At 44.2% G+C, this 22,815-nt stretch overlaps 1 protein-coding gene across 3 annotated transcripts in view; it reads left to right on the forward strand.

Annotated features, from left to right (window-relative positions):
• Nucleotides 1–6,661: 6,661 nt before the first annotated feature.
• The window catches only part of LOC310789783 (rho GTPase-activating protein 12-like), a 118,761-nt gene continuing 102,607 nt past the window's right edge, over nt 6,662–22,815 (forward strand). For all 3 annotated transcript variants that reach the window (XM_083651463.1, XM_083651464.1, XM_083651465.1), the window contains exon 1: nt 6,662–6,796. The gene's annotated coding sequence lies outside the window, so the exon portion shown is untranslated. The remainder of the gene's footprint in view (nt 6,797–22,815) is intronic.

Raw genomic sequence — 22,815 nt, forward strand, 5'->3', positions numbered from 1 at the left:
CACAGCTGCTGAAGATGTTTAGTTTCACTCTATTTCTCATCTGTCTTCCCCCACAGCTGCTGAAGATGTTTAGTTTCACTCTATGTCTCATCTGTCTTCCCCCACAGCTGCTGAAGATGTTTAGTTTCACTCTATGTCTCATCTGTCTTCCCCCACAGCTGCTGAAGATATTTAGTTTCACTCTATGTCTCAGCTGTCTTCCCCCACAGCTGCTGAAGATATTTAGTTTCACTCTATGTCTCAGCTGTCTTCCCCCACAGCTGCTGAAGATATTTAGTTTCACTCTATGTCTCAGCTGTCTTCCCCCACAGCTGCTGAAGATATTTAGTTTCACTCTATGTCTCATCTGTCTTCCCCCACAGCTGCTGAAGATGGAACATATTCACTGACACAAGAAGCAAAGATCACCCAGAGAAGTTCGCATTCCTCGACAATGAAATGTCACCGGTAACCATTCATCTAATATGGAAGTGTGTGTATATAGTCAAACATATTTATATATCTAAGGCCTGGGTTGTGCAGTTCCTCTTTCAAGCTTTAGGTTTTCCAAGCTACAAGAAAACATTGCTGCCTTGGCAACCGACTAAAGTTAACACATCAAGTATCACATTTGTTTAACATGCACAGTTGTCAATTACTTCCTAAGATGTTAGTCTGCACTTCACTGTGCCACGGTGAAAGTACCCACCTGGGTGTCAGAAAAACAAAAGCGAGATAATGGCACTAACAGGAGAACAGATCCTTATGGAAATTCCCTGCCTTACTGTACAGTTAAGAGCATGTCCTTGTTTCCCTTATCTTTGTATTTAATATATCTTTCAGAGGATTTCTTTGGTTGTAGTACAGCTTTTCGAGCATGCACAGGTTGATAAACGTTGGTAAAAATGTGAAGCAAGTTGCAAATGTATTTTTTTTTTAATTGCTGAAACACTGGCAAATGGCGCTGCTTTATATCACATCCAAAAGAGGCTGTCATTGTACTTACTGTATTATAGAAATAATCACTGCTGAGCTGCATCGTAAGCTAACCAGTATATCTGTACAGTATATTATGCAAGTTGCACAGTTGGAATGCAACGCTTGTCGTGCCCAATTGGGTGGTCATGCCTTCACTGTGTGTCCCAGTTGAACCATGAAAATGTACAGGGGTGTCTGTGAGACTCTGCTGCCTCTGACTGGGATCATCTGATATATTTAATAACCTGCTCACTGTGATTGAAAATCATGTTTAACAAAGTTGCACAATTTGCACACCTTGCCTTTCTGTGCCTGTGTGGTTGTTATTTCACAGCTGTAAGTTCCTTTATGAGCTGTTCATTTCCTTTCTTCACTATTTTTATTTACCCTTATTGAGATGGACGTGTTTCTATTTAACATAAGAAACTGGATGATTGTTGCACTGTTTTAGATGGTAGCCTTAGTGCTCCTAACTAACACTGCGTGAGTGCAATATTGACACTTTATTGTGAAGATTAACTAAAAAGCCAGAGTCCAGAGTAGAGACCTGCTTTTAAAACAACTCAAATTTACTAAAATGAAAACATGTTGACAAAATTGATCCATTTTCTTTTTCATTTCACTGAACTTTGACGTTAACCTAAAGCATTTTTAAATGTACTGTATGTATCTCCGGAACAAGTCTGTCACTGACAACCTCTCAAATATTGAATGTGCTTTCCGATCACGAACGTATCACTGGAGTAATTTTTGTGTCTAACTTAAGTTTGTGAAATGAAATCACTGAAACAATTGTCTGAGTGCCTGGGTGGTTTGTGCAGGCTGCAGCAGCACATGTAACTGTACGGAGGGTTTGCATTGCAGTGTATTTCCACAAGTACTTTCTGTAGCCTTGGTCCTCAAGTTCTTACCCTCGAGATGATACCAATAAAGTCTCAGAGAGAAACCTTGCTGTGATGCTTTATTTTGTATGGTTTTGAGTCTATAGCATTGTCTAACATGGTTCTCAACATGGGGTCCGGGCACCACCAGGCTCAGAGGTCCTTGAAGGGGTATTGTTAAATTTCACCATTATTCTACACATGTCGATTGGGGCTGTATTTATACTGGATCGAAGGGTGGGGTCGAGGGCAGGGGCGGGGCATCGCGAGGGCAGCAAGCACAATTACATTTTCTTTAGGAAATTTAGCCCCTTCTAGTTTAATTTACAAGATGTTAACACAATTTGAGAATGACTGTTTTGACCATGGTTTCACTGTTATCACTCCACAATACAGAGAGGCAGCGTATGAGGGACAAAATCAGATCTAACAATAAGAATTTTCTCAGATTTGGCTCCAATTAAGACAAAATCTCATCAAATGGGTCTGTGGTCTTAAAGTTGGATTTTTTAAATTACATTACGTCATTTGGCAGACGCTTTTATCCAAAGCGACTTACAATACGTACATTAATTACAATACAGTACAATTAACGTCGTAAGCGACGTTGTACAACACGTACAAAATTAAAATATAGCCCCCAAATTCACCAATACGCCTCAGCTCTATGTCTCTGAACAATTTCACAATAATTATAATCAAGATCATGAGGAAATTTCTTATCCCTATAAATGTCCGTGTTGAGTCTTGAATTTCACCAAACAAGACCTTGAAAGTAATTAAAAAGTCCAAGTGGATGTGGGAACCCTGTTATTTCTCATGCCATCTGTTGACTGCCTCTCACTTCCCTCCTGACAGCAGGGTGTGCTTTTAAATAATAATTTAAATAATATTACACAATGAGAACTGATTAAAATACTGTCTGGGAGTTCATACATAATTCTGAAATGTAAACTTGCCATTTCATCGCCTACTCCAAATCCTGTGCCACTATTGACTGAATCTATTGCATGCTAAATCATTCATGAGCTTGCACAGTGAAGCTCCCTGCTGTTAGGAGCAGATAGAGCTGAGCTATGAGGGAAGAGAAAATCATCTTTACGCGTTTATCCCCAAACATTTGATCATGTTTACAGCTAAAAGAGTGGCAAAATGAAAGCTCAATCTAATGATGAGCTTAATAATGAGAAGAAAATGTATGTTTGGAGGGGATTTGGTGTGTTTACATTCCGAGGGGGCTCAGGAGAATAATGCCAGACAGGAATGACAGATTAATTATACTTTCAGATGCAATATTTTCAGACCCCCCAAATAGACACAATAGCTAGTCCATGGAAACACATTTAATATGATTTGCCTAGGAATTCCCATATAAGTTTTTTAAATTATTTTTGTATGACTGTCTACGACTGTCTACATCAGTGATTCTCAACCCTTTTCATATCAAGGACCCTGATTTAGTCCACATCGGAGCCACGGACCCCCATTTGATGAGACAGTGGACTGAGATTTGCACACACTGGAGTAAACAGTTCAAAATAGGTAAACATATTATAGGCAGTCTGCCTAAAACCTCACCTAAACTTGATCTAATATTATTATTATTAATAATAATAATCATTACCCTCACCATTATTAAAGCTGCAAGCAGCCTCGATAGGTATTGTAGCGATCCAGGTAATTACGTGTATTGTGGGGTTTCCGTGTTTAGCTAGGAACTGATATGTGTGGGTGTGTTCCTGGGGGGAAGGGTGTGTATGGGACCAGCGGCCGGTGGTGGAAGTCAGTCTAGCAATGGTTGTGTGTAGAGCTAGCAGAGAAGCTACCGCTGGGAGCTGATGTGTAGCCAAAGAATAAAAGCCTTGTACCAACTTCAAGTCTCCGGTTCCTTGGACGAATATCCGATTCGTTACACTGGTGTCTAGGAGTGGGATCGATAACCCTCTGCGACGCCCGAGAAGGGAGAGGGTGAGAGAAGGAACGGCAAAAGAGACTGTGTGTGGTGCGGCTTTTGGGCTCAAGACCTAGCGGTAGCAGGCTAGCTGCGTGTGCTAGCTGCTAGGGGCGCCACGTGTGATGGTGCGCGGCGGAGAATGGCCGTGGGTGAACGGGAGAAAAGAGGAGCTGACGACGGGGATCAGCTCGGTGCTGGCGGGCATGGAAGCCGGTTTGTTGTGAGAGGTCATATGGCTGGCGGAGGCGATTCCTGCCTGGGCAGTGGAAATGATGCGGGCGCTGCGGGAAGTTGGGCAGCGTGTGGACGAGTTGACCACAGAGGGAGCGCAGTGTGGAGAACGGCCGGAGGAGCCACAAAATAGACTGTTGGACCTGCGGAGAACCGGGCCACGTGGCGAGGTGGTGTTGCAGCGGTCCCGGGGGACGGACCGGGTATGTGGAGCAAAGGTACTGGGGACAGCAGGGAGCCTGCTGGGCATGCGGTGCATTGGGGCACATAGCCAGAGAGTGTCAAGAAGCTGTCGGGGACTGGAGAACAGCGGGAGAGGAGAGACGTGCAGGCGGCGGACGGGTGAGACTTTGTTGGACGTGCCGTTCGCCTGAGCACTTAGCCAGAGACTGCACTGAGAGTGTGAACGCTGGAGGAGACACACAGCCGGGGGAGCAGCCGGAGCAACAGGCAGCGGAGCAGCGCAGAGCCGGTCATTCAGGTCAGGAGAGTGTGGACTGCGTGTCCAGATGGACGGGTGTTGCTAACGCCGGAGAAGCCTAACTGCTCTGTATACCAGCCGGTAGAGGGCGACATCATCTGCAGAGCTGTTACAGTCGGGGGAGCGACGCTGGTGTCCCCGGGTGAGCGAGAGGGGTCAACGCCGGAGGAGCCGGCCCAACCAAGCCGCTACACACACCCCACGGTTGCTGCGCAGAAAGCCGAGGTGGAGATCGACGCCGGTGGTGTTCGCCCTGCTGGCCTCAACACGCCGCCCCCCTGGGGGAGCGGGACGGGAGGACGAGCGAGTGCAAGCTGTGGACCTGACGGAGGACGACAGGGACATCCGGGAGGCCAACAGGCGTGAGAGGAGACGCCTACAGATGGAGGATGCGGATATCGGTCCGGTGTATGCGTGGGTGGCGGCCGGACGCCGGCCCCCTGTGGAGGAGATTCACCTGTGTTCCGGTGCCACGAAGGGACTGTGGAGCATGTTTTCGGACCTGCACCTGGATGAAGATGGGGTTTTAGAGAGAAAGGGGCACGGGAAAAGCGGGACCCAGTGGGTTGTACCTGGTTGCCTGCGAGAAATGGCACTGAAGATGATGCACGAGAGCCCATACGGTGATCGTGGGCCCGAAGAGACACTCCGCCTTGTTTGTGCATTTGGCTACTGGGGCAAACAGAAGGAGGATGTGCGGAGATACTGCAGGGAGTGTGAGGGCTGTGGGGCACAGAGGGGGGATGGAAACGGTGGTGGTAGAAATGAAGGGGGAAAGAAAAAAGGAAATAATGGAAAACCAGTCATTAAGGAGTGCCTAATGCTAGCTAGACATTATGGAGGGCCTAATGCAAACTGGACATTATGACGGGGGTGTTGGAAAAAAGAAGGGACTAATTGTGGGGAATTTAAATGTTGTGAGGTTTGTGGGAATTAGAATTTGATGTGGTGACGGGGGGAAAAATGTTATGGGGTTGGTGTGTTTTGGTACAGGGTACATGTGTGGGTTGTGGGTGCCAGCGTGGGCGCTGGCTAAGAAGGGAGGAGGTAATGTAGCGATCCAGGTAATTACGTGTATTGTGGGGTTTCCGTGTTTAGCTAGGAACTGATATGTGTGGGTGTGTTCCTGGGGGGAAGGGTGTGTATGGGACCAGCGGCCGGTGGCGGAAGTCAGTCTAGCAATGCGAGGGAGCTAGCTAGAGTGGTTGTGTGTAGAGCTAGCAGAGAAGCTACCGCTGGGAGCTGATGTGTAGCCAAAGAATAAAAGCCTTGTACCAACTTCAAGTCTCCGGTTCCTTGGACGAATATCCGATTCGTTACAGTATTCACACAATGTCACAATGTCTATGATGTGATAGGATGATGGATGTTGATTGTGTTTGTGTGGGACGAAATCCACATTATAGATTTATGAAATCACTGATCATGTCACAATGTCTATGTGGCCTAAAAAAGCCTAAAAACTTAAAATATTACTGTAGAGCCCCCCGTGCGCGTATTTTTTTCCACGAAGACCAGCTTACGTGTGTGCCAAATTTGAAAACTTTTCATGAATCAGAACTGAGCTAAAGCCATTTACAATCAGCATAAGAATAAGAACATAGTCCAATAGTCCCCATTGTGATGATGTCACAATGTCTATGACATCCCTGATGATGTCACAATGTCTATGATGTGATAGGATGGGGATGTTGATTGTGTTCGTGTCGGTCGGATTCCACCCTATTATAGATTTATGATCACGGATTCGTTTGCAGAATTTTTCTGCATAGTGATTACTGATGACATCACTCACTGATGACATCACCACAATTAATCGAGTGACAGCAATATTATGCCCCCCACATTACCACACATCATTGGTGATGGTGAATGAATTTACAAAGTAACCTACAACTGGCACAGGAATGGTCATCAAAAAAGGGAAAACATTTGAAAACAATTTTACACCCACACTTACGCACAATCCTTGTGTATATTTACTTTATCTTTGGTATTACTATTTTTGTTTTAACACCTATATAATAAAGAAAACGAGAACTGCAACGCTCGAGTTTCACTTTGAAAGTTCAGACCGGAACTGTCGTGTATTTTTTGTCTAGCTTCAGCTTGACAGATTGCAGACGAGGCGGGGGATTGAACAACACAGACGGTCTGCCTGGAGCTCTGCAGAGAGACTCTCCGGGGGAGGGAGGGAGTAGCCAACGCTGAAATAGGTGGGAAAAGTTCCGTCTGAATTAGCTCGGCCGGGTCGACACGGAGCGAGGAGAGGCATAATTCTCGGTTTTTGAGGTTAGTATGGGTCATTTTGTGTCGGGGTTTGCCCATCGTTTGTTTGGTCACTGAGAGGCCATTGGCTTCTTTGGGAGTTACTTTGTTGCCATGCACGCTGTTGCGAATCGGAGGCTTGTATCCAATCTGAGTGAACCTGCAATGCTTTTGTCCTGTCACTTTGTTTCCAGCAGTTTAATTGAGCCAAATCATATCACCGTTGTTTGATGATGCTACTTTGGTATTTCCCCCCAGCCGATTTCATGTGATTGGTGTGTATGGCAATGCACCTTATACATTTCTCCCAGCTTATTTTCTTGCGGTGGTGCTTTCTCCCCGTGAGCAGCACGTTGAGCGGGGTGTTTTCCAACGGGCATGCCGCTGCCCTTTCTCGATCCTGGGAGTCATCGTCGGTGATGGTGCCGAGGCAAAGTCCCCTTTGTTCTAAATGCTTATGGATTAAACACTTTTGTGTTGTGGTTTCTGCAGTCTATTTAGGGCTGCTAGTCGAGGGACCCTACCCCCACCTATATTTCCCCTCCAGCAGGCAGGCCAGCACCCCTCCACCCCACCCAAGGCATGCTCTGGCCGCCCCCCTTCTTCCCAATCCCATCTCCACGGTTTAGAGCCAAGCTGCTTGTTGTGAGTGAGGGGCTTTTTGCATGACATAATTTGAATGTGTTTTTAATGTAATCATATCAACCTATGGCAATGAATACCAGCACAGATGAGTTGAGATGCAGCAGCTGCAGCAGCACATGCTGGATGGATGGACGCTTGGCCACATCTGTTTTGAATGAAGCACAGGGGACAAAGGCAGTCCGAGTCTCGGCTGTTTTGCTGCTACATGCAGACAAAAGCCATCATGATCCCTACCTGATGCTTCCTCTGATCTCTGTGAATGCTATTTTTGACTAGTGACTATGTGCGTCATTATTATCCATAATGCCTGTATGCAATTCAGTGTAGGTGTATTTTTAACTTGAAAATCCATACGTTTTTATCCCAAGGAGCCCCAAAGAGATTTGTTGTTGGTTGGGATTTTGCATAGAATTGCGCAACTGTCTACAAAATCAACTGGAATCAAATTGCATACGTACATATTAGCACATTTCATATGACCGTGTAAGTGCTTTGCAAACATGGTTAGAAATAGTTAAGGGACATCATGGAAAAGAAAGGCAGTTACAGAAACAAGATAACCAACATCATGGAGGGACGTTTAAAAAGTATGGTTAAAGAAGTTGAAGGCGATTGATGGTTTATTTTAGAAAGTGAAGAGAAAAGTGAATTGCAGTAATCTATTCTACTTGTTTTCAACACATGGACTAGGTGTCAATGGACAGTGGAAAACACTACCACCCCCCAAATTGTCATAGTGAATGAAATAAATGGAAGTTCAACTTCGCTATTATTTTGCTGGGAACCCCCCCAAAGACCCCTGGAAGTCCCTGGATGCCACTTTGGGAATGGCAGATAGAGACTAGACTACCGTTCCACAAACAGTATCTGTAAGGCTGAGGTCAGAAGGAGGAGGACGATTTGACTGTTGGAGTTGGTTGGACCAGGCGGACAGTTAGCTGTGCAGTGGGTGCACTGTTTTAGCTGTGCCGCTCTAAGTGGCACACTTAGATTTTCCACAGAGCAACAAGTTGGCTGAAACGCTCCTCCGAGACTTTTCTCTTTTCTTCTGGCTCCATGCAGCAGCGAGGGGAATTGGTTTGCAGTGAAACTCACTCTCTCAGGTCGTCTGCCAGAACTCTGCAGAAATAAAAGACAAGCACGCCAGTTCACAGAGAGGAAGGAAGGCGGAGGGCAGGGGGGAGACCGAGCGGAGCTGTTTGTCTTTGCTATATTTTCTCTGAGTAGTCTGAATTTATGGTTAACGGTAGTTTTTGTCAAAGTGGGGTGACTCAGTTGTGGACCACTGCCAAGGTGAATGATGTCATGTTTGATCTCCAGCCTCCTGTCTGGCTTTAGAGGTTCCTCTGGGATCTATGATACACTGGGATGTAAATTGTCTTAATCCCACAAGTCCATAAACAGAGAACCTGTAGTGAAATTGATATACCTCCAAAAGGTTTGAGTTCAGCTGCATCTAACGTTGATAGTAGAAAACAACAAAGTGGCACAAAAAAGCTCAGCAAGCCAAAGTAGAACAATCAAGAGAAAAGGGGAGCTTCTTAGATATCTAGGAGCAAAAATGTAATACAGAGGTATTGTACATGTGTACTGAAAAAGTTCCAACAATGTACATCTTCAATCAAATATTAATTTATTTGATTGAACTTTTTCAGCATCATCATCATCATCATCATCAGTATATAAATGGTAGTTGGGGTTCTGTCTGTTTCTGTTTCACTGTGATGTCATAAATCCAAGTGATGTCATAAATCCCACGGTGACATCATCAGTGATGTCATAAATCCAACTGTGACATCGTCAGTGATGTCATAAATCCCACTGTGACATCATCAGTGATGTCATAAATCCCATCCCACTGTGACATCATCAGTGAAGCTCCAGGACACGTGATCCAGCAGCCCTGAAGTATGCCATCAAGGAGCAGCCAGGTGCGTATGTGAGCTGCAGGGCCAGCTGGGCGCGCTGCAGGGCGGGCGAGGCTGCGTAGCGGGCGAGCCTAGCCTAGTGTATTAAATTTTTGCTCCTAAATATCCAAGAATCTCCCTTTTTATCTTGATTGTTCTAATGTTGATAGTGTGGGAGTTAGGAAACAGTGAGACAGTAGACGTAGGTTGGTCGAGGTAGTTTACTTCTCTCCACATAAAGTGTTTACATCCACCGCGGTTAGCAACCACACATAACAAACCTAACCCGGAACCGGAAGTACGGTAACATTAACCCCCCGCTCTTAAAGGCACAAGCCTCCTTTGGTGAATGTCTCTCCTAGTGTCTCGATGTGGGTCACCACAATAGTGAAATTAGGTTATTTGATGATTTAACGTTATCTTGCTTTGAGCTGAGCTGCTTTGACAATCCAAGGTCTTTTAATGGTGTCTTAACTCATTCATGGCCAGTTTAGGACTGCCAATATTTAGCACAGGCCAAAGATTTTCATAATTGTTGGTCATCTTTCAAGACCCACAGTAAATTATCTATTAGCACCAGAGTGATTTGCAATACCTCAAAATGAAGATGTACGTCTCTGGGTTCACCAGGAAAAAAAAAGTGAGCTTTTAGCATGTTCTGTACTCTACTTACCGGTATATCCATTTATATACACCCTGTTTTCACCCAAAAAGTCTCTCTGAGATGACAAACAGGAGAAAAGTCAATTTCTGTAAAATACACATTCTCAAGCAGAACTCGCTCTCAATTCTTTTATTTTGAACTGTATTGACATCAGACATGTAAATACTATTCGTTATGACACAAATGAAAAAAAAAAAAAAAAAAAAAAAATATATATATATATATATATATATACACATGAAGTGCTTTTTTTTTTACATTCAACAATACAGCAGTGTGAGTGAGTGTGCAGACAGACACACAGACAGACAGACAGACACACCGACAGACAGACAGACAGACAGACAGACAGACAGACACACACACACACACACACGATCCCCCATCGTTGCGTGATTTCTAACCCCACATAGGATAAGCAATAACCACGCCCTGTGGCGCTGGGATTGGCCAGGAGCAACACTGGAGGGCACGCAGCCCAGCGATTTCATGAACCAACTGAAGGCTGCTGTGACTGCCTTCTGCCCGCTGCTGCCTAGCTGTTCCTGTGTTTATTTTGATTTGTTCTGGTACACCCGTCCTCGTCCATGTCTCCCTGTCATATCCTCCCTGCTATTTGATCGTTCCCGTTTTCCCCTCGGCTATTCAACACGTCCTCACCGCCCTCGCAAACTGATCGATCATTTCCTCATTCCTCCGATGATCAAACACATCTCTTGATTACTTTCTCCCGGCTGGCACAGAGGAAGGCGACTCCAGCTCGTGCAGCGCGCTGAGCGTTTCAATGGCGTTTCTCCTGTCTGCACAAGGAAGCGTTACCCGTTTTCTGCTTTTCCTCTTGCTCAATTTCAAAACAACAGCTGCGGTATGTGTTTGTTCACGTGTTGTCTTAGATGCTAGGGACCTGATACTATGTCAGGGGCTGGGGAAGTGTTTGAACTACGCCCTGCAGTAATAAAAACAAAAACACGTCAAACACGTCATTGGCCCTCTGGGCTATTCCTGATAACACGTCAAAGACGTCTTTGGCCCTGAATGAGTTAAGGTCTCATTATGCTTTCCGCATCAGCGAGGAACGCGAGTGTCCGCGCGGAAAAGTGACGTCAAATCAGCAGACACGCCCCTCCGCAAGGCTCCGTGCGGACGGTTTTCGAGCGGCCGTGCCCACGCCAAAATTTGTAACTACGCGGATGCGGACGGGCTGACAAAGTGGAGTTTTCAAGACTCGCGCTCAATTCCGCCTGCAGAAACCCACACAGAGTATACAAGCTCCACACGTTTCCTCGTCGGATTCCGTGTCTCTCATTTCCGTGCGGCCGGCCAAAGCGTCAAGCATAATCCAGGCTTTATGCAGTTGGTGTATTTTTTAGACCCTTAATCTTTAGGATAACTGTCTCCACTATTAGATGCTTATGGTATGAAGAGGCCAGTCGCCGGCTGCCCCGACAGATAGAGCTATCTTTAACAAACTCACTGCATGACATTCTCACACTCCTATCATGTCACTTACTAGAGACTTTATCCTGTATCTGAGAACATGGTCGTCCTGACCTGCAGGCACCCAAACATCATACCACAACCACCACAGTCCATTTACTGAGGCGTGTGTAACTGTAGCTGCAAATATTGGTAACGTCACGGTGAGAAGGTTGAGACTGTTGCTATGCTAGTATCATGCTACACCACTGATACTACGGTTATCATGTGTGACTGTGGCTGAATCTTTGGCAGACGCTGGTCTCCTGACTCAAATCTGTGCCACTTCTGGAGATGGTGTGAACTGTGGATTGGGGGGAGGGGGTGACATAAGGATGCGTGAGCGTGACTGATTCCCCAGTGCTACTCGTACAAATACACACACACTCACAAATCAGACGTTGACTCTTCTGAGAGACCGTCATTCATAAAGGCTTGTTGTATGTGTGACATCATGGATGAGGCATCTGTTGGCACAGGCCCAGAGTAGAGTACTGTCAGACACTGTACACTCAAAGTTGGCCATTACGTAACTCTTAACAGAAACTACTTAAGACCATTGTGAATGTGCAGCCCATCTCCTCATGTCTCCCTCTGCCCCGGCCCAGACGGCGGCTCTGACCGGACCTAAATCTCTTCTGGGGTATGTAGCTGTCAGTCTGCCTCTGAGGTTGAGAGAGTATGTAGCTGTCAGTCTGCCTCTGAGGTTGAGAGAGTATGTAGCTGTCAGTCTGCCTCTGAGGTTGAGAGAGTATGTAGCTGTCAGTCTGCCTCTGAGGTTGAGAGAGTATGTAGCTGTCAGTCTGCCTCTGAGGTTGAGAGAGTATGTAGCTGTCAGTCTGCCTCTGAGGCTGAGAGAGTATGTAGCTGTCAGTCTGCCTCTGAGGCTGAGAGAGTATGTAGCTGTCAGTCTGCCTCTGAGGTTGAGAGTGTATGTAGCTGTCAGTCTGCCTCTGAGGTTGAGAGAGTATGTAGCTGTCAGTCTGCCTCTGAGGCTGAGAGAGTATGTAGCTGTCAGTCTGCCTCTGAGGCTGAGAGAGTATGTAGCTGTCAGTCTGCCTCTGAGGCTGAGAGAGTATGTAGCTGTCAGTCTGCCTCTGAGGCTGAGAGAGTATGTAGCTGTCAGTCTGCCTCTGAGGCTGAGAGAGTATGTAGCTGTCAGTCTGCCTCTGAGGCTGAGAGAGTATGTAGCTGTCAGTCTGCCTCTGAGGCTGAGAGAGTACCGTATGTAGCTGTCAGTCTGCCTCTGAGGTTGAGAGAGTATGTAGCTGTCAGTCTGCCTCTGAGGTTGAGAGAGTATGTAGCTGTCAGTCTGCCTCTGAGGTTGAGAGAGTATGTAGCTGTCAGTCTGCCTCTGAGGTTGAGAGAGTATGTAGCTGTCAGTCTGCCTCTGAGGCTGAGAGAGTATGTAGCTGTCAGTCTGCCTCTGAGGCTGAGAGAGTGCCGTATGTAGCTGTCAGTCTGCCTCTGAGGTTGAGAGAGTATGTAGCTGTCAGTCTGCCTCTGAGGTTGAGAGAGTATGTAGCTGTCAGTCTGCCTCTGAGGTTGAGAGTGTATGTAGCTGTCAGTCTGCCTCTGAGGTTGAGAGAGTATGTAGCTGTCAGTCTGCCTCTGAGGTTGAGAGTGTATGTAGCTGTCAGTCTGCCTCTGAGGTTCAGACTTCAGAGTGTGTGACTGTGTGTGTACATATTCCTTGACATGAGGAGAGGGAGCCCCTTATACAGTAGAGTGGGTGGTGTGTTCTCACGCTTGCTAAAAGCACCTACTTTTACACCCTGCTCTTCCTGGACGTCGGGCCGACCCGGCTGCTATTTCAGACAGGAAGAAAGAGAATGTGATATGAGGGAGTGGCGTTGTGGGATGGCAGCAGGCAGCTCCTCTTTGCCGGGCAGGCGAGCCCCGGTCGGACCCTGGATGAAGTGGTATTTTTAGGTGAAACCGGTGACGAGGGAACACTCTCGGACAGACAGATCAATGACAGACAGGCCATCTCCTCATCTCAAAACAAACCCAGCAGGACTGGTGAGGGCCCAGCTGTCCTCTGACTCACATACACCGACTGACCAAGCCGAGCTCAACACACATATCGGCAACATGGAAACCATAAAACAATAGAGCAGGGGATGGAAACTAAACTGTATAGCTGTGTTCATGAATAATGATACATGCAGGATGGTATGGGGGGGGGGGGAATAAATAAATATATGTATATATATTAGAGATGCACCGATTGCCATTTTCTTGGGCGATTCCGATTTCCGATTTTTGAATAGTCTGACTTGCCGATACCGATTTTGGCAGATTCCGATTTTAACCCTTTTTTGATTTTTTTTTTCAACTTTGCTTTAATAGAAAATTAACATTCATGTCACATTTCTTATCATTTGCATGAGGTAGGATGATCTCACTCAAAAACATCTCAAAATAAAAGTGTTCCAGGTTACTGGAAAGAGCTTTTCTTTTTTGTGTAAATAGCCTACAATGAATATAAAACAAGCCATATATCCCACAGCAACAGAACAGGGGCTCCAGATGGAAAGTAGCCTCTGGCTAAATCTGTTACAAAGCATATCTTCCCCTATGGTGTAATGTTTTTTTTGTATGACCCTGCCAAATAAACGAATAAAATAAAATAAATAAACGTCAAAATGTTATCCATGGACAAGGAGTTTATAGCCTATAGGTCTGGAGCCCAGACCTTCGAAGCCATGCCCACTCTACAGTTGTGGATTTGGCTGTTTATTGAGTAGATGAGGAAATGAGTTTGAGTTGACTCACAGAGTCCGTTTTTTTTAATCCGCCATTCGAAAAAAAAATCATCTCGCACAGAAAACCTTGCACACTGGTCCGATGCGTTTTATTATTATGTTCGTCGTTTAGTGCTGCACGATTAATCGAATCGCAATCGCAATCGCGATGTCAGCACGTGCGATTGCATAACCGCAAAAGTGTGCGATTATTTTATTTTTTTCACGTCTTTTTGAGTGTGTGTCACACACACACACTGTGTGTGAGAGCCTCCTTTAAACTAACGTTACACGCGACGCAGCAAACACAAGTTTCTCAGCCATCACACTGGGCATCAATACTAGCGGGAGACTTCTCCCATGCACTCCCGCAAATAAGTAATGTTATGTGCAGCAAGGTACATATTATCTACAGAGAGGGCGAGAGAGAACATCCATGATCGCTAACAGCAAGCTATGCTAATAACTAGCTAGCCGTTCGTTCAGAAACGCATGTAAACAGCCGTGTGATCAGTGAGAACGTCAGTAAAATAAGGAGAGAGCTGCAGGTGCTTATGCAGAACTAGTGCGCGATTAAGTACACAGTGGGGATGACCCGCTGTGATGAAGAATATAACGAGATTAACAAGGTTGATAGCAAAACACTGTCGCAGCTGCCAGCACTGGCAGCATCACCTCCAGGCTAGCTAACTAGCCTGTCACATGACGCCTTCATGGTCCCCTCGTTAAAAGTCTGCAGATGCACGTTCTCACCTCTCTCTCTCAAGAAGCGTCACGTGAGTGTGGCGTTTAAGGCCATCTGTCGCTACAAAATAAATAAACGGGGTGTATCATTCATTAGTATTGCTGGACAGACATGTAACTAACTTTGCAACTTTGCTGAGCCATCTTCTATGTGCTGTAACACAGTGCAGTTTCTATTTGACTGGTGTTTCTTTTTTACATGTTTGGGACAGGCAAATGTCTCAAAATGTTTTATTTTTTTGTAAAGATAATTTAATTTCAAATTGTTTTATTTTTTTAGTTTTAATATATTTTAAATTGTAACATATTTCATGTATTTTAGTCTGTGATATGTGAAACCGTGGTATTTTTGTCCAAGGTTATCATACCGTCAAAAACTCATGCCGGCACATCCCTAGATACCTAGTGGCAGTGGTGGCCCAACGGTTAGAGAAGCGAGCTTCAATCCCCGGGACCGGCAGGATAAATCTGGGTGGGGAAAGTGAAAAGGCAGCGCTTGCCCCTCCCTCATTACCACCACTGAGGTGCCCTTGAGCAAGGCCTTAACCCCAACTGCTCCAGTGGAGCTGATCAGTGGCCAGCAGATCAGACTGTGGTTGTACTGGTCAGCTTCCAGGTATGAATGTGTGTGTGAATGTGAACAGGGCACTCCTGAAAAAGAGAGCATTGCTCTCAGTGAGACTCCCCCTGTATAAATAAAGGTAAAAAAAAAACTCTTGTTTATTATATCGCAATCACAATCGCAATCGCAATATTGTCCACCCTAATCGCTAATCGCACCTTTTCCCCAAATCGTGCAGCACTATCGTCGTTCTATTCGCAATATGAAACAAATGCTCCTCTCCTGTATCCACGTTACAACGTGACTGACAGATAGCAGCAGGCAGCGGTGATGTGGACTGCAGCTGGTTGGGGAAAGAGGGGCCGGTGACTGCGGTGAGGTGAAGCGAACCGCTCAGACTGGAGTGGACTCCAACCTACCCTGGCCCTCCCCGGCTTATTTTCGACTTGCATGTGTGACAAACTGCAAGCTTTGTATCGTCTTCACTGAAGGTGAAAAATGTCCGCACCGACGAAGACATGCTGTGGCATGTGTGTACTGGCTGCTTTTGTTTTGGCTGCAACTCATCCGTCTCTCTCGCTGCTTTCGGGTGCGTGCACGTCACGTGAAAATTGGCTCACAGAATCGGCTATTTAGAGTGACCGGCGCAGATCACTGATCGAGGCCGATCACGTGGAAATCGGCCAATTCTGGTCACGTGCCGATCGATCGGTGCATCCCTAATATATATATGTGTGTATATATACTGTAGGTGTGTGTATGCATATGTATGTATGTTTATATATATATATATATATTAGGGGTGTCACGTACACAAAAGTCACGGTACGGTACGTACCTCGGTTTTGGGGTCAGGGTTCGGTACAGTACGAAAACGGGGGGAAAAAGCAACAAATCCCAAATTCAGTTTTTTTCCCTTTGAATTTTTCTGAATTCTGCTTTTTACGCTAATTTTACCATCAGAAATAGTGTCTAATAAGCGGGAATGAATAAATGTTTTACTCTAGAGCAGTGATTTCCAAAGTGTGGTGCGCCTCCCTCTCAGATGTCTGTATTCCAGCGGTTTGACAGGGCAAAGGCATTTCCCCCCACTTTAAATCTTTATTGTACACAAGTTTGTAAACGGAGCGCATGTGTGGAATAGCCTAATACTCCCACCAACCCCTCCCCCTGTTGTATTTGTTTTATGTAGCATTTGCTATTGATGTGTTTGATTTAAGCACTAATTTGGAATCCTATCTAAAAGCGGCCACTAGGCGGCAGTATTTCTTTAGTCAACGTCAAAATACCTGTAAAAAATAATCGATTATAAGATGCATCGCGATGCGGACGTGCACGATTCTGCATCGATTCACAAATGTCAAAAATCGATTATTAATCATTTTTATTTTTATTTATTTTTTAATAATCAAATAAAATATAATGGAAGTACCGGTACATGCAGTTGTTTATTTTAATTATGGATCATAATACAATGCAATTCCAAATGCACTTTTATTTTAAAAGTAGCCACACAGTGAGAAAAAAGAAAGTGAGAAAAAATAAATCATGTATTGCGGAAAAAAGTGATGCATCGATTTAAGATGCATCGATAATCGTACTCGAATCGAATCGTAGCCCTCTGAATCGTAATCGAATCGTGAGGCCAGTGAAGATTCACAGCCCTATTTCACACCGGCCTTGAAAGCCGGAAAATGGGATCCGCGCCTCTGATGTGAAAGTTGTGAAAGCGGGTTGGTGGGTAATTGTTGTACGCCTTTCATTCCGCCAGTGGACCTAGTCACAGCGCCGGGTTACCCTGCAACCCACCTCCACCTGAAAGCGTAGGAGCGGCAAGCCGGAACGGTGCGAATGGTCAGCTCATTCATTTAAGAAAATACAGGGAAAACCACCTCATGCAGCAAGAAAGGCATAAGTGAAAGTAAAAAAAAAAGTAGCCTATACAATCATGACTGCAGGGACGCCAGGAGGAATGCTCCGTGCCTAGTAAGTACTGTAGGTTAGGCTTCATGCTCAAATGATGTTGACATTAGTTAACGGATATAATGATAAGCTTCAGAGGACTATAGCTGTCTGTGGCGAGTTGGTCTGAGGTTATTCCCTCTGGAAACCAGCTCCAGAACTGCAATCTGTCTAGCTGGCCAGTTGTGCATTCCCTTACAAAAACTACTAACGTTATAGTGGTCATGTCATGTGCATTTATAGCCTATACTATTCCCCCGACGAACCTCATGCAGACTGCAGCTCTTTTTTTGTCATTTACTTTTTATTGTTATTTTTCTCAATGACAAAACAAAACAATACTTTACAGACAACAGCACAAAACATAAATAAACTAAACGAACAAAAAGACAGGGGAGGATCTTTAACCATTCAATCTTGTACTCATCTACATTCACATAATCATTAATTCATTCGCACCCACATACAATTCTCAATTATAAGCATTTACGGTACCCATTTACACACACCACCTTGTTTCTTCTCAGCTATACAAAGTCAGGTCTTATATCCGATACATAGGCAAGCCACTTCGACCATTTGTTTTCAAAGGAATCAACTTGAGCTCTTAGTCTAAATGTTACTCTCTCCATTACATATATCGAGTGGATTAGATCTATCCATTCATTCACAGTTGGTACCTCTTGCTTTAGCCATTTTCTAGTCACAGCCTTTTTGCTAGCCACTAACATCACTCTCAACATATATTCATCTCGTTTCACACAATGCAACTCTTCTATATCTCCCAAGTACAGTGTTTTAAAATCAAAAATAATTTCCATCCTAAAAACCGCCTCCAGGACCTCAAGTACTTTCTTCCAAAATGGAACCACAGAGGGACAACTCCAAAAGATATGGAAATGGTTTGCCATTGCATTTCCACATGACCTCCAACATTCAGATTGGTGAGAGAATTTAGATTTTTGCGCTGGAGTACAGAAGTATCTAATCACATTTTTCCAACTAAATTCCCTCCAGGATGGTGAACTCGTCATTTTCCATTGTTGACCACATATTCTGATCCAATCTTCTGGAGATATCGTGGAGTTTCCCTCTGCTTCCCATCTTTCCTTAATATTCATAGTATGGTCACCTTTTAGACTTTGAAGAGCCTGATACAACCTAGATACCATCTTCCTGTAACTACCATCATCGTATGCATTCTGGAAGATACCAAGGATTTCCATTCCCATTGCTCGATCATTTTTCGGGAATGTCTTATCTATAAAGTTCCTGATTTGTATATACCTAAAATGATCCTGATCCTGCAAATTAAATTTTACTTTGAGGTCCTGGAAGCTATACACTCTACCTTGGTTCAAGAGAGTACAATGTGCTGTAAGGCCACTAGGAGCCCAATTTCTAAACGTTGAGTCATATCTACTGGGAATAAAATTCGAATCGTATGCAAACCACTTGAATATTGTCGCCCTATCTTTCAAATGATGTTTTCTAATTATTTCCTTCCATGTTTTAAGAGAGCTAATTACCAAAGGATTATTGGGATCCGACAGGAAATCAGTCGATGAAGGGTCCCCTATCAACGTATTAACTGGAATTCTCTCACTCTTTGAGCCTTCAATCTCTTTCCACCGGGAGTTATAACTTGGAGTACACCAGCCCACTAGTGGCCGGATCTGGGCCGCTCTATAATAGTCCCTCATGCATGGAAGGCCTAAACCCCCATTCTCTTTTGCTAGTTGCATTGTTTTATATCTAATCCTCGGCTTCTTCCCTGCCCAAATAAATCGTGATATAATTTTGTCTAACTCAATAAAGTATTGTTCAGTTTTTTCAATGGGAATCGATTGAAAAAAATATAAGAATCTTGGGAGGATATTCATTTTAACTGAGTCAATCCTTGAGCCTATATTTAAATACGGGATTAAATTCCACCTACTTATGTCTGTCAAAATTTCCTTTCTAAGTGGGCCATAATTAATTTCTTCCAATTTGGACAAATCTGTGGGCAGGTTAATCCCCAGATATTTAATTGATGACTTATCCCAGCACATTTGGTATTTGGATCGAAGACTATGAGGAGGATTATAATTTATATTCAGAATCTGAGTTTTTCGTTCATTGACTTTATAGCCTGAGTATGACCCATATTCTTTAAGCACCGCCATCAAGGCCGGGAGAGAGTCTGTTGGGCTTGAGAGGTACACGAGAATATCGTCTGCAAATAATGCTAGCTTTTGTTCCCCGGCAGCCATTTCCATTCCCCTAATCGAGTTATTCTGTCTAATCCATTGTGCCAATGGTTCGACAAAAATTGCGAATAACAAAGGACTGACCGGACAGCCCTGTCTCGTAGACCTCTCAAGCAAAAAAGAGTCAGTTAGCTCACCATTGATCTTTAATCTGGCTGATGGCTTGTCATACAAGGCTTCTAATGTCTTAATAATGACCTGATCAAAACCAAACCTTTCCATAACTTTAAATAAGAATTTCCACCTAACCGAGTCAAAAGCTTTTTCAGCGTCTAAACTTATAAGCATAGCTTGTATTTTATTTTGATCTATATGCCTAATAATCTGCAGGGACCTCCTGATACTATCGTGAGTCTGACGTGACAGAATAAACCCAGTTTGATCTAAGTTGATTATTTCTGGTAGAATTTTTTCCAGCCTCTTGGCAATAATTGACGTAAACAGTTTATAATCAAGGTTCAGTACACTAATTGGCCTATAATTCGCACATTCCGATTTGTCTTTCCCTCCTTTAGGTATAACCGAGATAATTGCCTCCTTCCATGAATCCGGAGTTTCCCCTTCTTTCAAGACCCAATTAAATGTTTTCAACAGAATAGGTGTCAGGGCCCCCTTCAGGCCCTTGTACCACTCTGTAGTGAATCCGTCAGTGCCAGGGGACCTGCCTGCCTTCAATCTAGCTATAGCTGAATATATTTCTTCTTGTGATATCTGTTGGATCAGTGACACATTTTGGGCTTCTGTAAGGGTTGGCAAATTTAGAGATTCGAGCATAGACTCCATTTTCTGATCATTATCAACCTGGGGTTGTGTATATAGCTTCTCATAATATTCTTTAAAACAGTTTTTAATTTCCCTCATCTGATAATGAAGAACATTAGTTCTTGGATCCTTTATCTTGTATATCATGTTATCTGCCTGTTGTTTTCTAAGTTTGTAGGCCAACAATTTTGAATATTTGCTACCACCTTCATAGTATTTCTGTTTAGTGTATAACATCTTTTTTTGAATTTCCTGTGTACATATTTCTTCAATTTTATTTTTTTTATTTTTTATCTCTATTTTAATCTTAGGGTCAATTGTTGTCTTATGCTCAAATTCCAATACTTTCAATTCCCCCTGCAGGGTGTTAAGTTTTTCGGCTCTCGCCTTCTTAAGAAATGATGTTACTGCAATCACCTTTCCCCTCATTACCGCCTTACAGGCGTCCCAAAGCACTGGCGGACTCACCTCTCCATTGTCATTAAATTCTATGTAGTCTGATATCTCCTTCGTAAACCTTTCAATATTCTGTTCATTCAATATATTGGAGTTAAATCTCCAGTATGTAAACTTCCTCTCAGAAGCTGCTGATAGGGACAAATACACTGGGCAGTGATCCGAGAGATCCATCGTTCCAATATGGCAATCTTGCACCTTACTGCTATCTGACCCAAACATTAGGAAATAATCGATTCTCGAATATGTTGAGTGAGGAGATGAAAAAAAGGTATAATCCTTAACTGATGCGTTACGTTGCCTCCAAACGTCGATCAGCCCCAGCTCAGATATTATTGAGTTTATTTTCCTTGTAGTTTTTTTGGATTGGCCTGATCTCAGTCCTGATGAATCAATGTGAGGATTCAGAGTAATATTGAAGTCACCTCCACACAAAAGAGTTCCCTGTGCTTCTGCCGCAATCTTATCCAATATTTGTACATAGAAATCTGACTCTGAGCCAGGTGGAACATACACATTATAGAAAGTAAACAAATTACCCTCAATTTTACCCTTTATCAATATGAATCTTCCTTCTTTGTCCTTTATACCGTAGTTGTTATATGTTCATACATTTTCTACCCGAAATCAATATTGCTACCCCTCTTGTGTGCCTATTCCCATTTGAAGCGTGGAACACATACTTAAATCCTTGTCTTCTGAGCTTTTCATATTCTACCCCTGACATGTGTGTCTCCTGAATCAGGGCGATGTCAATGTTCTCTCTCTTCAGTTTTGCCAAGGTTCTTTTTTGTTTAACTGGGTTACGAAGCCCATTTACATTTAGCGAAATCACATAAACCATGTGGTGCGTACATTCATCATTTTGGAATTGGGTGCGTTGCTATGTATGAGAATGTCCTTCCTCCTTGTAGGAATCATACAGTATATGAAAAACAAAACCCGATCTCCCCTTCGAGTAACAAAAAACAATAAGAAATAACAGAAACTTCCCAGAGCAGGGGGACTATGGTCCCTCTATAGTCCCTGTTGGTGGGTGGAGGGAAAAACCCCCCCAATTGGTAGGGGCCCCCCCTAGTGGAGGAATGCTTGTACATTCCATGACCTCTAGATAAGTCCAACATAGATGAAACATGCTTGTCTGGTCAATCGGTAATCCAAAATAATAGTTTCCTAAATTATTATACTTATTTATAGTCAGTAGGTAACTAGAGCAGATCTTCCTTTAATTAAAATAAAATGTAAAATAAAATAGAATAGGAAATGTCCTCTAATTTACTTCCCTCATTTACGTACAGTTCTTTTGTGTTCTTCCCATTCTCCTTTTACTCCTGCGACTCTGCCCTCCTGAACGGCTGTAACTTTTCCTTCACTCTCGTCTCCATTCGGCTCCCTCTGATCCTCTCCTCCCTCCGTTGCCATGGAAACGCCTTCTGTATACGATCCTCCATGGAAGAGCTCGTGTCCCCTCTCGGAGCGTCCAGGTGGAATCCCCTCTCATTCATCTCACGTGTGGCATCCTGCGCGTCCTCGTAGGTCTTCGGCCCGGTGCTCCAGTGGATTCGGATCCTCGTGAACGGTGTTTGGAATCGGATCCCTCTTTCCTTGAGAGCTTTTTTGATTCCCCCGTAGGCACGGCGCTTCTCCATCACTTCGTAGGCGTAATCGTGGTCAAAGAAAATCTGTTTATTGTTGATTTGGATTTTCTTCTTCCAAGCCAGCTTCAGGATTGATTCCTTAACTTCAAACTGCAGGAAGTTTACAACGATGGATCTAGGATTGACATCGGGTCCTGGCTTTCTCGCCAGCGCTCGGTGTGCGCGTTGGATTCGAAGAGACATACCTTCGGGTAGTGTGAGCTCCGTA

Source organism: Poromitra crassiceps (assembly GCF_964638095.1).
Source record: "Poromitra crassiceps genome assembly, chromosome: 2".
Classification (NCBI taxonomy): domain Eukaryota; kingdom Metazoa; phylum Chordata; class Actinopteri; order Beryciformes; family Melamphaidae; genus Poromitra; species Poromitra crassiceps.